The 15,001-nt window shown below is 52.3% G+C and overlaps 1 protein-coding gene and 1 long non-coding RNA gene across 2 annotated transcripts in view; both read left to right on the forward strand.

The window, feature by feature from the left end:
* Positions 1 to 5,606: 5,606 nt before the first annotated feature.
* PRDM11 (PR/SET domain 11) overlaps positions 5,607 to 15,001 on the forward strand; it is an 85,626-nt gene continuing 76,231 nt past the window's right edge. Inside the window, exon 1 of the mRNA XM_072969841.1 lies at positions 5,607 to 5,829. The gene's annotated coding sequence lies outside the window, so the exon portion shown is untranslated. The remainder of the gene's footprint in view (positions 5,830 to 15,001) is intronic.
* Positions 6,423 to 8,280, forward strand: LOC140699028 (uncharacterized). The gene is made up of 2 exons (XR_012077062.1): positions 6,423 to 6,591; positions 8,071 to 8,280. It is a non-coding gene; the product is annotated as an uncharacterized lncRNA (long non-coding RNA).

Genomic DNA, 15,001 nt, shown 5'->3' on the forward strand with positions numbered 1-15,001 from the left:
TCTCCCAGGATTCCTGATTCTCAGAAACTGTGAGATAAGAGATGTTTATTGTCTTTAGCTGCTAGGTTTTTGGGGTCATTTGTTATGCAGCAATTGATAACTAGTACATTGTTTTAAGCAGAAGAGGAACATACTGAAAGATCAGGTAGCTCATGACCATCTGGAAGGTTGGAGAACCAAGTGTGGGGTAGACAGAGGCAAAGCCACTGCCAAGATCATGCATGCCACAGAACCAAGTGTATTGAGGCCCATTACTGACCAGCAGGCATCATAGTTTGCCCCACCAGCCCCGCAGCTCTGCTGCATACATCTACTGGCATTCTTGCCCCTGATAACTGACTGTACTGCACGCTCACTCTCACCAGAAAGGACTGCCCATGGTCCATGTCTTGAAGTGTCACTAGCTCCCAATTCAAAGGTGAGGGAATGCATCTAATTGGCTGAGTCTCCATCATGTGTCTGTGCCTTACCTTTCAGTTGCTATAAAAAAAAATACCATATACTGGAGGCTTGTAAACAACAGAAAATTATTTCTCAATGTCATGGAGGCTGGAAGTCCAAGATCAAGGCACTGGCGGATTGTGTCTAGTGAGAGCTTTCTTCCTGGTTCACAGACAACTGTCTTCTCTCTGTGTCCTCTTATGGTGGAAGGGTCGAGGGAGCTCTCTGGAGTCTCTTTTGTAAGGGCACTAATCTCATTCACGAGGGCCCCACCTTCATGACCTAAGCACTCCGCAAAGTCTCATCCAAATACTATCACATTGGGGATTAAGTTTCAACACGTGAATCTGGGTGGGAAGGGGACACAAACATTCAATCTATAGCACTAGGAAAGGGAGCTTTTAGTGCTTTCAGACTCCTAGTGGGCATGGGGGTGGGCACATCCTGCTTCTTCCCAAGACTTGGAAGGTGGGACTTTCCCCAGTCACTGGAAGGGAAGTCAGATGCGGGACAGCCAGAAAAATAGACATGTCCACATCAACCTCATCTCTAATGGGGGGATAGTCAAATAAGATGGTTTGTGAACATGGCTACCCACTCACCTGGCACTTGGTCAACGTTAGTAGCTATGGCCACCGAGGTGATTGTGTGGAAACATAAATCGGGTCCTGCCTCTCCCCAGTTGTAAAGCATCAATGGCTTCCACTGATGTTCAAATAAATCCCAACAATGGAAAAGCACGGCCCAGGTCCACTCTCTCCTCCTTGTCCTCGCCTTCCCTCTCTCCCCTTCCACACCATACTCTGCACGCTGGCCTTAGGCCACTCCATACAGCAAGCCTGGCTAGCTCCCGCTTCGGGGCCTTTGCAAGGGCTGTGTCCCCTGCTGAGGAAGTCCTCTACTCAACTCTGGGTGGGGCGGGCTCCTTCACCTCTATCAAGACTCCCACTGAAATGCCACCTCCTTCAAGAGGCCTTCCCTGTCCTAAAGTTTTAAACTTGCTCTTTCATGCCCACCCTACTAACCCCGACCTCCACCCTAATCACCTCCCCTTGCTGAGCACGTGGTAAGTAAACAGCTGGTAAGTGGCAGAGGCTTCTGAGAAAAGAGGAGCCTGTTCCTGCCCAGTTTCAACAGGCGGGGCTCATGGGGGATATTTGGCAGGGGGTATGGGTAGAGGAAAGTGGTTTGTGCTTCCTGGGGAGCTGGCAGGAGGGAGGCAAACTGTTTGTCAGTAGAACCAAAAAATAGCCATGATGATCTGAACCAGGGCATCTGATCTTAGCCGTTGTCGGCAGCTGGGCGAGGAATCCCTTGGTCTTAAGCCAGGCCCTCCTTCCTTCCAAGAGAGGAATCCCTCAGCTGTTGGGCGATTGGACAAGACAAGACCAGAACAGAACTGTGCCTGGCTTAACACAAGCCCCACGGAATCCAGGTCCCTTCATCAACTCTTCCAAATGTGGATTTATTTGAAATATTTATTTCTGGCCATTAAAGGGGGGGCATTTCTAATAAAAGGCAGAGAAAACAAAGCTGACTCAGTAGGATTACAAGTGGGAAAGGGAGGAATGAGGCAGAAGCAACTGCCAAAGTTGTTGGGACTAGGAGTGGAATTTGGCTCTGAGCTTCCTGGCAGCATGTGTAAAAAGGGAAACCTGATCAGTTACGGAGCTCTTCTTATTAGCAAGGGAGATGCTTGCCAGTTCCTCAGGGGGAAATGCAGTTGGTTTTTAGTTTGTTTTTTTCAGGGACTAAATCCTGAACGAAATTTATCCCTCAACGCTTTCAGAAGGGTCATTATTGATGCAATAAACACTTGTCCTTGTTTTACAGCAAATGTGGGAAGTGAATCTCCAGTGATTCGGGGGCACTTAACTTGCAGCTCATTGTCCTATTTGCTTTGCTTGGGTATCATTATTATCAGTAGGTGAGAAAGGCCTCAGATTGGTTTTTCCTTCCAAAGAGCTGAACTTCATTCACTGAAAGCATCTCAGTATCCTCACAGGGACCTGAAGGGGACTGGGATTGTTAGTACATTTTTGGTAGGGGGAGGTCATAAAGTCCCTGACCTTCCATCACAAAGTTCCTGTCAGCTATCACCGTGTAAGGGAGAAACCAGGGAAATATTTTACCAACTCTTAGGCTGAAAAGTTGCATTGTGGAGAAAGATGATAAACAAGAATTGTCCAAGAGTGGAAGATACTGAGCTGTGGAGTCAGGCAGACCTGGGTATGAATCTCATCCTATCTCTAACTAGCTGTGTGGCCTCGAGTAAGTTTCTTAACCTCACTGAGCATGGTTTCCCTGTTTGTAAAAACAGTAATGATGATGTCTGCTTTTATTATTGAGAGAGTCAAATGGTAAGGTCCCTGAAAATGTGTGTCCTGTACTTTGTTCACTTCAATCCCCTTTGCCGCCCCAACCCCAACTAGTTCTCATGGGATTTGAATGGAGCTCCCACCTCAACCCACAGAGGGAAGCTGAGGCACAGCCTCACAAGACCTGCCTTGTCCAGACCACTTGTCTGTGGTGATTACTTTCGGGCCCTGGGGCCACTTTCTGCTCACTGACCCAGAGCACCTGTGCCAGCCCTTGGGCTGCCTTGGGCTCCCTTCTGAGATAGTTCCAGCAACTTGGCGAGCTGTGTTCCAGATTCCTTCCTGTGCCTTGGTCTTGATTACGTGGCTATAGGGCAGCTTCTTGAGGGCAGAATGTGGGAGCCCTGGTCCAAATTCTTTGTGTCACACAGGAAGAAGCTGAAGCCTAGGCAGGAGGAGTCATGTGCCACAGTTTCCACAGCATGATGCAGCAGGCCGGACCTCACACCTAGGTCTCTGAACCACGCAGCATCTCTGCGCTCCCCAACTGGGTTGCTTGAAGCCTCCTGGCCTGCAATGCCTGAGCACCCAGCCCCGCTACAGGGTTACAGACTGAAGACCAACTGTTCCTGGCAGAGAGAGGCCAGATTGGGCCAAATGCATGGGGAAATTTAAATAGAAAACCAGCACCACACGGAAAAATTCTCTCCTTGCCTCACTTACCAGCTCATTTTCTTAAAGATCTTTTTGCTTTTTGGAGGCTGTGACCACGTTCTCTCTTTATCCATTTGTCTTTCTAGCCTCATCTCCAGTTTCTCTGCCCCACCTACTCTCCTCTCCAGTCACAGCTGGCCATATGTCACACACCCTGGGCATTTTGAGACCTCCAGGTCTTTGCTAGCACTGTTCGCCTTTCTGGAATGCCATCCTACCACTGGTGGAAATTCCAAACTCCTCTCAGGGCCCACCTCTGACATCATTTCCGTGGTGAATCCTACTCCTCCAAAGGAATAAGTGGCTCCTCTTCAGAGTCCTCTTCAGTTTCCCCTCCCTGCCCAAGCACCTGACCTCCAGCATGAAGCTTAGCACAGCTCGGTGTGCACTGACTACTCAACTCATTTGAGATAGCCGTGAGTGCTTCCATCTCCTGGCCAGACCAAGACCTCATGGAAGGACCATGTCTAATCTTGGTACTCCCCAGGACCCAATACTCTGCCTGGCATGTAGCAGTTAGACCCTCGGGAAACTTTTACAGTTGTATCGAAAGTTATATAATTATGGCATTAATTACTGTTACTTGAGCATCTACTGTGAACAGTCTGGTGCTGGGCTCTTAAATATTCTCATGCTTTCTCACACAGAACCAGCAACGTGAGTTATTAATGTGCCCCACTCTGCAGATAAGGAAACTGAGGCTCAGAGAAGGGAAGCCATTTACTTAAGATCACACAGCAAGTAACAAGACGTGTGATTCCAAGAAGCTGTGTTTGTGATGCCAAAACAAGTAAAACAAATGATACGGTACACACAGTGCTTCTCCCTCCAACCCCCAACATTCAGACTCCAAGAGCTGGAAAAGTCCTGAGTCCTGACCATGGCCGCCATCTGGGGCCCAGGCTCCCCCAAGGCAGCAGTGAAATTGACAGGGAACTCCATTCCGTAGAAGGAAGTCTCCCCAGGGTGGTATCCACTGGAGGCCGCCTGTGTCAGCATTCAGGGTTTCTATGGACGTTTTGGGGGCTTGCCACCCCTCACTGGACAGCGCCCCACCCAGGTGCGGTTCTGGAATCAAATCCCTCCCGGCAACTTCTCACTAGAGGTTAAGGCTCCCGTTTTCGAGCAGCGCAGCAGAGCTTTCCATGACAGGAGAGATCTCCCAGTTCAGCCACACGCCTTGCAGACAACGCCAGAAGAAAACGGTTATTTTGGGAATGGTTGTCTTGGTTACGCCATCCCGCGGTGTTCCCTTCTCCATCACAATCCGTCCGTTTTCTAGGCGCGGAAGGAAGCCTTTCAAGCTTTTAAGCACTTTGTCTTTATGAGAATTCTGCCCCATCTTTTCCTCATTACTTTGTTACGCTGCACTGTCGAATCCCATTTCACAGATGGAGAAACTGAGGAACAGAGAGTGCCTTAAACCTCTTTTCCAAGGCAGTCAGGGACCAGCCCGTCCGGGTCTCAGAATCTCATTCCCTGTAACAAATTTCGATTTGAAGGACACGTGTGGTTGGCGACTTTAAAACCGCAGTCCCACGTAAATAGTTAACATTTAAAGGAACCCCCCCAAGCCCCTTGCCCTCGGCTTTCAGCGGGATGCCTCTATTTTGCAACTTTAGTTTGTATCTCCAAACAGCTGGGCATTCAAAGGGTTAAACGGGACCAGGAGGGGGCCTGCTGCGGGACGGCAGAGCCAAGAAAGGGTTAAAAATGTAAACGCATTTATTCCCCTGACGATCTGTTTCAAAACGGACAGCAGTGGGACCGGGGGAGTCAGGGAGCCCCCACCAAGGAGTGACTTTCTAAAATTCTAGAACTTTTAATTCCGATCAAAAAAAGAAGTGTCCCAGTTCGAAAGTTCTTTTAACCTTTTCTCTTTTCATTTATTATTTTTTTTCTCGATTTCTCCGCGGGTTGGATTATAAAAGTCGCCCTTTCCTTTTGGGTTCGAGGAGCCAGGTTCCCCTCTCCGGGCAGGGCGCGGGGCGGGGGCCGAAGGGGCCCCGGGAGTTTTCTCCGGGGCCGGGTTGGGACGCGGCTGGTGAGTCCCGGCTCCGGCCCCTGAATTGGGGGGTCCGCGTCTGCCCCAAACGCCGCTTTCTTCCGTTTTCCATGTCATTTCCTGTACTAATAAGATGGTGGTCAAAGCAGGGGAGGAGAGCAGCAGCGAGTCGCCGCCGCCGCCGCGCCGAGGCTGGCGCTGAAACTTTGCCTCGCCGGGGACCAGCGCGCCCGCAGCGCGGCCGCTCCCGCCGCGGGGGCCGCCAGCCGGGGCCGCGCCGCCTCCGCCGAGCCGCCCGCCGGGCCGCCCGCGTCGCCCGGGCCCCGCGGCTGCCGCAGCATTCCCGGGAAGGTGAGTCAGCCCCGGTAGCCAATGTGGCCATTGAAAATGGCTTCGGAAAGCGCTCGGCAGTTTGCCAGCGCGCGCGGGGGCCGCCGGTGCAGGGCTGCGAGCGGCTGTAGGGGTGGCGGGCAGCCGAGGGACCATCGCGGGCGGAGCAGGGAATCGGGGCGTCTCGGGCGCGGGCCAGTGGGGCGGCTCGCCCCGGCCCCGAGGTGGGTTAACCCTCGGCAGGTAGCTGCCGCCGCCGCCGCCGCCGCTGCGGGATTCGGGGGCCGCCCCTCCGCCTCCTTCCTCCCCGCTTGCTGCTCGCTCGCTCGCCTTGTTACAATGTAGCCTTTTCTCTGCGCGGACGTACCGCCCGCTGACTGACGTGGACGCCGACCAATGGGAGCGGCGGCCCGGGCCGAGCGTTCGGAATGAGAACGCGGTGACACTGGCGGGGCGGGGCGCCAAATGCTGGAGGGCTCGCTGCCGCTGCTGGCCTAGTTCTCGGGGGCACTTTGGGCTCGGCGCCTAGCGGGGTGAGGTGGGGGGCTCGGGTCCCGCGGGGTGCAGTGGGGACTCTTCCAAGGCGGCGCACGATTTCCCGCTAAACGTGGCTGCGCCGGAGACCGTTTCTTAATACGTTTTCCATCTTAGTTGCGGTGTAGACTCCGGGAAATCTCTCTGGAGTGTCGCCTCCATCCCCCAACTCGCAATCCCCAAGGTACTCTCCTCTGCAGGAACTTAGCGGCCAATGACCTTTCTCCGGTCAAGACCAGCACGCCCTAGGCAAGTGACTGCAAGGAGAATACAAATGTCTTGAGCGCTGAGCGGTGCAGGTTGAAAAGTTGCTTCTGTCTTGTACCGGGTTGGGCGACTGGGGCTTAAGACCCCTGGGATGGGCTGAGACTTCGGGGAGAAAAATGTTAAACCTCTTTTCTTTCTTAGACGTTTGCTTCATGTGGAGAAGGGCTGTGGTGTATAATTTAGAGCGGTCGAAACTAAACACACCCAGTTCTTTGTGTGGGGACAGGAGGCAATAATGAGAGATTGCTCTTGATGCCTGGAAACCCTAAAAGTGGGGGGTTTGTCTGCGCTGGGGCAAAAGAATTTTCCGTGGAGCATGATGCCCTGGCCTCTGCCCACATTTCCCCTTGAGAGGAAGGAAAGTGCTGGGGTGTGTGGTCCATGGGGCAGAAGTAACAGGCTGTGTCTCCTTTCATGGGGAGAGGGGCATGATTTTCGTTCACCAGCTCTCAGAGGCAGGCAAGCAGAGTGCTGTGTGGGCACGTGTCTGTAAACCTTCCCTTCTGGGAATAGAGCCCAGGCCAGTTGCTTTAGTTAAGTGAAAAGGGGCTTCACCACTGGAGTCCTTCCTCCCCTTCATGCTAGTATAGGACTTCGGGCTTGGCATGGTTACCTTTGACCTCCCTGGACCTTGCTTCTCTGTCCCTGAAATGGAGACAACAAGGCCTGCCTGGCCAGGCAGTTGTGAGATTAAATGAGTTAACACAGAGAACATGCCTAGCCCCCGGCCCGATGCACGATTTAAGAAGTGTTGTTCTCCCGGGGATTATTGCAGAACACACTCTCCTGGGAATATCAGAATTGCCCGACAAACCCCACCCAGGTCCATTCAGTTCTAAACTGACGGGGGCCTTGAAGTTGCAGCTGGGGCAGGATCTAAGTTCCCTTCCCTAGTAGCATTCTTAAAGATGAGGGACTCCTCTCACCTGGCCCTGGAGCCCTTGTTCAGCCATCACTTGTGTGCTCTACTGACTTGAGTTAACAATTCAGTCCTCTAGACCCTTTGGATTGATGCGTTTCATAAATTTATTCTCCTTGGTGTCAAGGAAGACTTCTATCATCTGAATCTTTCATCACCTGGACTTAAGTTGGTGGGGAGCGTGGAGAGGGGGGCAAGGTTTCCCGAGTTCTAAGTTATTGGCAAGTATGAAGGAAGTAAAGGTCACTGGACTAAGGAGTCAGGAGTCATTCCTGCTTATTCAGCCACCTCCTTGGCCTACTCCCTTGGCTATCTCATGACCGATGCACGGGGTCCAAGGCTGGCCCATTATCTTCCTCCCTTAAGGGGGAAGCCTCCTTCAAGGCTTTCATCTTGGCTAAGGCTGCCACCAACCTATTAGTCCTTAAGGCAGAAACCTTGGTGTCTCCGTTCCCTCACCTTAATCCAGTGCGTCTCCAGGTCTAGGGAACTTTAGCCTATACACTGAATGGGTCCACGTCTCTCCATCTTCTCTTCCCCAGCATCTTAGTCAAGCCACCACTGTTTCTCCCGAGGACAACAGTGGCACTTCCTAACTGTCCACCTGTCACCTCCCGTCCACGCCAGTCTCAGGATGGCAGTCAGAGTGATCTGTTCCAAAGACGATCACATCAGATCCCCCATTTCCTGCTGAAAACTACTGAAAAGTCTTTCCAGTGCTTTTGGGATAAAGAACCAAATTGTTACCATGACCTAGAAGCCTCTGAATGATCTGGCCCCTGCCCCTTCCTTGGCCTCATCTCCCACCCTCCCATAGATCTCTCTGTCTTCCGTGTTCTCCCCTGCACATGCTGGTCTCTCCTTCTGGAATACTGAGAGAGTTGTGATCTAATGAGTGAGTTAAGGTTGGGGAAGGGCAAGATGGAGTGGGCGAGTGTCTAGTGGTCCTTAATGCTATCCCCTAAATATTTCCAGTTCACCCAGGCACATGTAGGATTGAATCTAGGTCCCCTTGGGTTGGGTGGGGCCATGTGGCTGGCCAGTGAGTTGTGAACTACAGTGACACCTGTCACTTCTAGACTAAAGCATTTAGCTGCTAGTGTGAGACCCTCCTGAGTGCTTTTTTTTCCTGTGGCATGGCAGCTGCAAGAGGTCAGGTGGTGGCTGCTTCTGCTGTCCTGGGTCCCTGTGTCACTACCTGAGTGGAACCTCTTGCTGTCCCACGATAGACATGCAGCATAAGTGATATCTAAGCCTTTGTTGTTTGAAACCACTGAGATTTAGGAGTTGTTTGTTACTGCAGCATAACCTAGCCTGTCCTGACTGATACAGGGACTAGAGGAGCATCCTGGGCAGAGACAAGACACACACACAGTCTTGCGAAGGCTCATCTTCAGCAGCCAGGGTGATTTTTTTTGACAAACAAATCTATTAACCCTTGCCTTAAAAACCTTCAGGGACTCCCACTGTATTTCAGAGAAAGACAAATTCTTAAGTTGCCCGCCAGACCCTATGGGGACACCATCTTGCATCCCTCCATTTACTGTATTTAGCCTAACATGGCGCTCTCATGTCGTCCCCTCTGCTCTGTCCATGCAGTCCACTCCTCCCTGGGAGGCCTTCTCATTATCTTTCAGCTTCAGCATCACCTCTTCAGGGAAGCCCTCCCTGATGAGGTCAGACCCTCCCGTTACAGTTGAACTCCCCTCTCATGGCCCCATGTACCTTCCCTTTGTATCACTCATCTTAGTAGTGATTTTACATTTATTGGTGTAATTATTGCTTGCAATTCACTCTTTCATCAGACCATAAGCTCTGCGAGGGCAGGGCCTGGGCTGGCTCGTGCATGCTGCTGTGTCTCCAGTGTCTGTGCACGAGTGCTGCTCCGTGAATACCTTCTAATGAATCTCTGAGCGTTGGTTGCTGGCTTACGGTGAGCTGGGGGTCTAGGACAGGATTAATGAATGTTGCTTCCCTAGGGTGTGGGCAGGTGGGTCTAGCTAGAAGGAGGTGTCAGGCACGGCAGGCCAAGTGACTAGCCCCTAGAGTACAGATTCTAAGCTCCTCATGTCCCAGAAGGACCATGTTTCTGGGATGTATGAGAGAAAATTCAAAGAGGGCCAAGACGGTGAGATTTATTAGACCCTTGAGGTCTCTATTCTGGAGAGTATATGATTCAGCAAAGGGGCTGCACAGTAGGAGATCCAGGGCGGGTGAAGATGAAGATAATGATGATGAAGGCAGTTAACGTTTATTGAGGGTCACTGTGTGCCAGGTATGGTCCTAAGCATGTCACATACCCTATGCAGAAAACAGCTCCACAATGTAGGTATTATTATTTCCATTTCACTGATGGGGAACTGAGGCCCCAAGAGGTGAAGTAAAAGATCCAGGGTTACATAATGGGTTGACCAAGTTGGAACCCTGGCAGTCTGATGCCATCTCCCTAGGCATGCTCTCTTAGAGTGAAGGCAGGGAACCCCCAAACCGACCAAGGAGAAGCCCCTTTCAAAATGTCATATGGGATTATAAAGTTTCCAGGAGGTAACACCCACCTAACCTTGTACTATGAGCAGGAGGGTTCCTGGTGGCCTTGGTGCCAGAGCTGGTCTGGGACCATCTGGTGCATCTCCATCCCTGTTGGGGCCTGGGAGTCCTTAGAGGCCCCAGAGCCCTGGGTTCGTACAATGGGGCTTGGGAGGAAGGTCCCTGCAGCTGGCCCAAGGGCTGCACCGGAAAAATAAGCCATGCAGAAAGAAAAAAAAAAAAAAAAGAAAACAATGAAGAAAAAAGAAAAATGTGCTGTTATTTTTAAAAAGCCTGTTTCCTATTGCAGATTTGTATCTGCGTTGGAAAGGCCAGTGTTCACAGAGGCAGGCATGCTTGTGGTGGTGTCCCTGGGACTAAGGCTCTGTAAAGGTGTAAAGGAGAGGCCTGGGGTGTCCTTTAGTTCTTCACTCATCACATGGTCAGTGCACACAGCCATGTGCTGTATTAGGCTTGGGGGTGCAGTGTGCAACCCAGTCCTTGCCCCTCCAAAACTCACAGACCATCAGGGGAAGGTGGGCAGTTAACCAGGCAGTTAGAAGTTATAGCAGAAGGGTGCAAGGAAGACAGCCATTGGCTCTAAGTTGAAGAAAGCTTCCCTGAGGAGGAGCCCTTTCAGCTGGGTTTTGAAGGATGAGTAGGAGTTGGAGAAAAAAGGAAGAGGCATTCCAGCATGGAGTGTGGCTTGTACAAAGGCATGGGCACCCAGAAGGGTTTGGAGAGGCTTAGCTAGTTCATTTGGCTGGAGAGTGTGTGTCAGGGAGGATCTGGAGGGAGATGAGACTGGAAGGAGAATAATAATGATGATAATATTATGACTTACGCACCAATCCTGATCCTGCCTCAAGGCCTTTGCATTGGTTGTTCCTGCTGCTAGAACATTCTTACCCATCATCTCCATGGCAGACTCCCTCACCTGCACCCAGGATTTGCTCAAATGTCACCTTCTTGTGGGCATGTTCTTATTTATAATTGCAACCGCTGCCCCCTTTTCCCCCTGCTTCCCTGCTCTTTTTTCACCTGCGTACATAGCAAAGAACATGTACTATGTTTTACCAATTTATGTTGTTTTTTGGCTGCCTCCTTTAATGATACTGTAAGCTCCCAGAGAGCCGAGAGTTTTGTCAGTTTTGTTCAGTGCCACCTGAACAGTGCATGGTACCTAGTAAGGCCTCATATTCGTGGAATGAGTGAATGAATTGAGCACTTACTATGCGCAAAGTGCTTCACGTGCATTTTCTATTTACTCTTCCCAGCAGCACCCTGATATTGGTATTATTATTACCCTTTAGGAAACCGAGGCTCAGAGAGGTGGAGTAACTTGCCCAAGGTTTCCCAGTTGGTAAGCTGCACAGCCGGGATTTGAACCCAGTCTCCTGGCTCCTGAGCCCTCCGCCTGACCCTGATGATCTGTCCCAGCCAGGTTGTAAAAGGTTAGGACTGCTGTGCTGGCAGTTTACAGTCTGTCTGGGGAACCTCTGGGAGCCACAGAGGGTTTTATGAGGAGAAAGCTGACGTGGAGAACAGATCCAGGTCCCAGAGATCAGCAGCAGCAGCAGCAGCAGCAGCAGCAGCTTAGCGTGAGGCTGGAGGGAGGGAGGCCGATTCAGAGGCTGTTAGGGTAATCAAGGTAGGAGAGGATGAGGATGAGGGTGTGGTGGGGGCCAGTCCAAGAGGAAAGGTGGAGGGGGCGGGCCAGAACTCGGCCCTCCACACAGGCTCAGCGCCAGTGGGTTGGGGCACAGTTCTGGGGCCTGCAGGCTTCCTAGAGCGTGTCTGGCTTCATTTCTGAGTAGCCACGTAAGTATCCCACATAAGATGGGGAGAGGGGAGCTGAGAGGGAGCCAGGGGAGCGTGTGGGTGGAGACGCTGGGCCCTGGGTAGGGGCGTGGCCCTCAGGTTCATCCGGCTCCTCCAAGTGGCGGCTTTGAGATGTGGGTCAGAGGCTCCCTCTCTTGGGGTTGCCTGTTTCCTCAACTGCAAAGTGAGAATCATTAGTAGTGCTGGCCTTGTCCAGAGGAAGCAGCACTGAGTACCATTGTGCGGCCCAGGGACAGCTCTGGGGCCACCTCCTTGGGTGTGAGGTCATGACCATAGGGAGGCATGCCCCAGGGCACAGAAATAATCCTGTGCCCTTTGCTGGGGACAGTGGTACCTGGCTATGAGAGAGTGAGTGACTCACGGGGGTCTCTCTACTTAAAGGTGACCTGGCCACACCTTCAGACACTTATACACTCACCACAGGCTTATGTTCAAGGTCAAACATGCCTGGGCCTCAGTCTCCCTTTCTGTAATTGGGGAGGGTAATGTCAGTCCTGCACTACCTTCTGTGGAAGAAAACGTTTTCCTCTGTATTTTCAGGACCATGTTTTAGGAGAACCATATATTTGATCACCTGACAATGGCTCCTCTTCCACATCCTTTTCTGGATGAGGAAACTTGGGCTCAGAGAGGTTAAGTGACTAGCTTCAGCTCACACAGCTATAAACTAATCTTTCCAATCACCTGGAGAAGACCACATTAACCCAGGAGACTTTAGGGGTCGCCTGCTTGTGTTATGTAACAATTCCCAGCAGGTCCCCTGGTTGCTTTAAACCCTGGTTTGATTTCTAAGCTCTTGGTTTACACAGCCAGTTTCAGGACCATCTTCCCACCCAGGAGCCTCATGGGTCAGATCTTGCCGGCACATCTGGACAGATGAGGGACCTCCAGTGGAAAGTCTCTGGATGAGGGGAGCAGAGGTGGAGAAGGACAGAGGGCTGCTGGCTGTCTTTCTCCCTGCATCAGCCTCAGGTCAGGGGTAGGTGCTGAGGGGTGGGGACCCCTTTGCAAAGTGAGGCACACCTGGGCTTCTGGAGCCGTCAGGGCCTTCTAGGGCTTTCCCTTCCACCCCTCTCTCTTCCCCACCCTACCTGATCCTCAAGGGCAACCCAGGACTCTCTTCCCAATGTCACTCTTCTCCCAAATCCTTTTTTCATTGTCCCACGAGGCAAACAGGCCGGCTCTCATGAACCCCATTTTATAGCTGGAAAACAGGCTCAGAGATGGGAGGTGACTTGCTGGAAGTCATACAATTTAGGGAGTGACCAAGCTAAAATTCTACCTCCAAATCTAGCATCCTTTCCTCTGTACGCCTGTCCCCCTCTTCCTAGAATCAGGGCAGAATGGGGACCTTTGAGAGTGTTTGGCTTAGTCTCTGGGCCCTCCCCTTCGAAAGGACAGGATGTCCAGCCGATGCTTGAACAGCTTGAATATCCTCAGTGGCAGGAGCTCACCCCATCCCGAGGGGTCAGAGGCAGCAGCCCCCGGGTACCGTGCATGAGGGACCTTGGGGCGGGAGGAGGTGGTGACCAGGGGGCTCCTTCTCTGGGCGGGGTTGAGGGCGAAAGGGCCCAGCAGGCAGGAAGATTAGCTTGTCTTGGGCTGGGCTGATATGGACGTCACCGAGCATGTAAATATGGAACCACCCCCACAATGTCAGCTTTCCCAGAGTGGCTTCTTCCACTATCTCGTACTTTCCCCAAGGAAAAGTGCTGAGGGCCAGGAAGGGATCCTGCTGCCCGATGCCCAGGGGATGGAGATGGCCGGCTTGGGAGGCTCCGGGACGGCTGAGGGGAACGGGGAGCAGCCCATGGGACCCTCAGCCCCCGCAGGGAGTGAGCCTCCTGAGGGGGCAGCCGACTGTGACCCAGCCAGGATGAACTCAGCGTTGTCATGGCCCAAGGTACAGGGAGGGTGGGCTCCGGAGCGGGGGGGTGGGGGGTGGGGGTGGAGTTGCAGCCCTGACTCGACCTCACAACCGAACTCTTCACTGCCCTAACCCAGCCAAACAGGGGGCATTTTCCCAGGGTGGTGCAAGGCTGCCCCTCAGACCAGCTGTGTTCCAGAGGGGGCTGGTATTTGGAGAGGAGGTGAAGAGGATCAGAGGCTTGAGGTGTTCCAGGAAGGTAGGCAGGATAGAAGGGAGAAGCCCCTTAGCCTGGGGCAGGGGAGGGCAGGGCCATGAGATCTTCCAGGAAATCGGCAAACTCAGCAACCAGGGAAGAATTTGCCCTGAAGAGAAGATGTTGGGTCTTGTGGGGAGGGTGAGCAGAAAGGGAAGGTCCAGGTCAGAGTTTCAGACTGGGTGATGCCAGGTCTTTCATAAACATCAGTATTAGCCAAACCTGAATGAGACCTATAGGTCTGCATAGACTCAGCCTGAAGCCTGCTGCCCAACTCGTGTTATTAGTCTCAGTTAATAGAGGAGAAATTGAGGCCCAGAGAAGTCAGATGACTTACCCAAGGCCATACAGCTATGAAAGGCTGAGCCAGGATTTGAGCCCAGGTCTGGTCTGAGTCTGGAGAGTGAGCTCTTCACTCCTGCATGGGGCTGCCTCACTGTTACTGCAGTGGGAAATGCTGTCAGGAGCCTGTGCTGGGAGGGAGAGTGGACTGGAGGGTTGCAGTTTCCAAATATCTGCCCCCGTGGTGCTGGGCAGTTCGGAGAAGTTCAGCGTGGGCCAGCTGTGAAATCAGGCCAGTCACCCTCTCTGTGCTCCTATGTGCTCATCTGTGAAATGGAGATGCCTAGCACAGGTACTACCCCTGTTACAGGGCTGTTGGGACCCTCCCATCCAATACTTGGGTCAGCTGATGTTCACAGAGTGCCCCCTTAGGCTCTGGAGGTCCAAATATAAACCTAATGTGATGGGCCCTCCACGTAGGTCCCTCTGGGAAAACCAGGGGCAGGGCCCCAACAGTGCCATGGAGAGGGTGGTCTGCCGACCATTGCCCATCTGTGATCTCTGTGTGACTGGTCTGCAGCGAGACATGTACAGACACTGAGAGAACTGTTGAGAAACTCACTGACACAGCAGCGTCATTTTATATTGTAATTAACAAAAGCGTCAGTTGGCAACAGACTGGAAAACTTTAAAAAAAAAA

This window comes from Vicugna pacos, chromosome 10 (assembly GCF_048564905.1).
Source record: "Vicugna pacos chromosome 10, VicPac4, whole genome shotgun sequence".
NCBI classification, from domain to species: Eukaryota; Metazoa; Chordata; class Mammalia; order Artiodactyla; family Camelidae; genus Vicugna; species Vicugna pacos.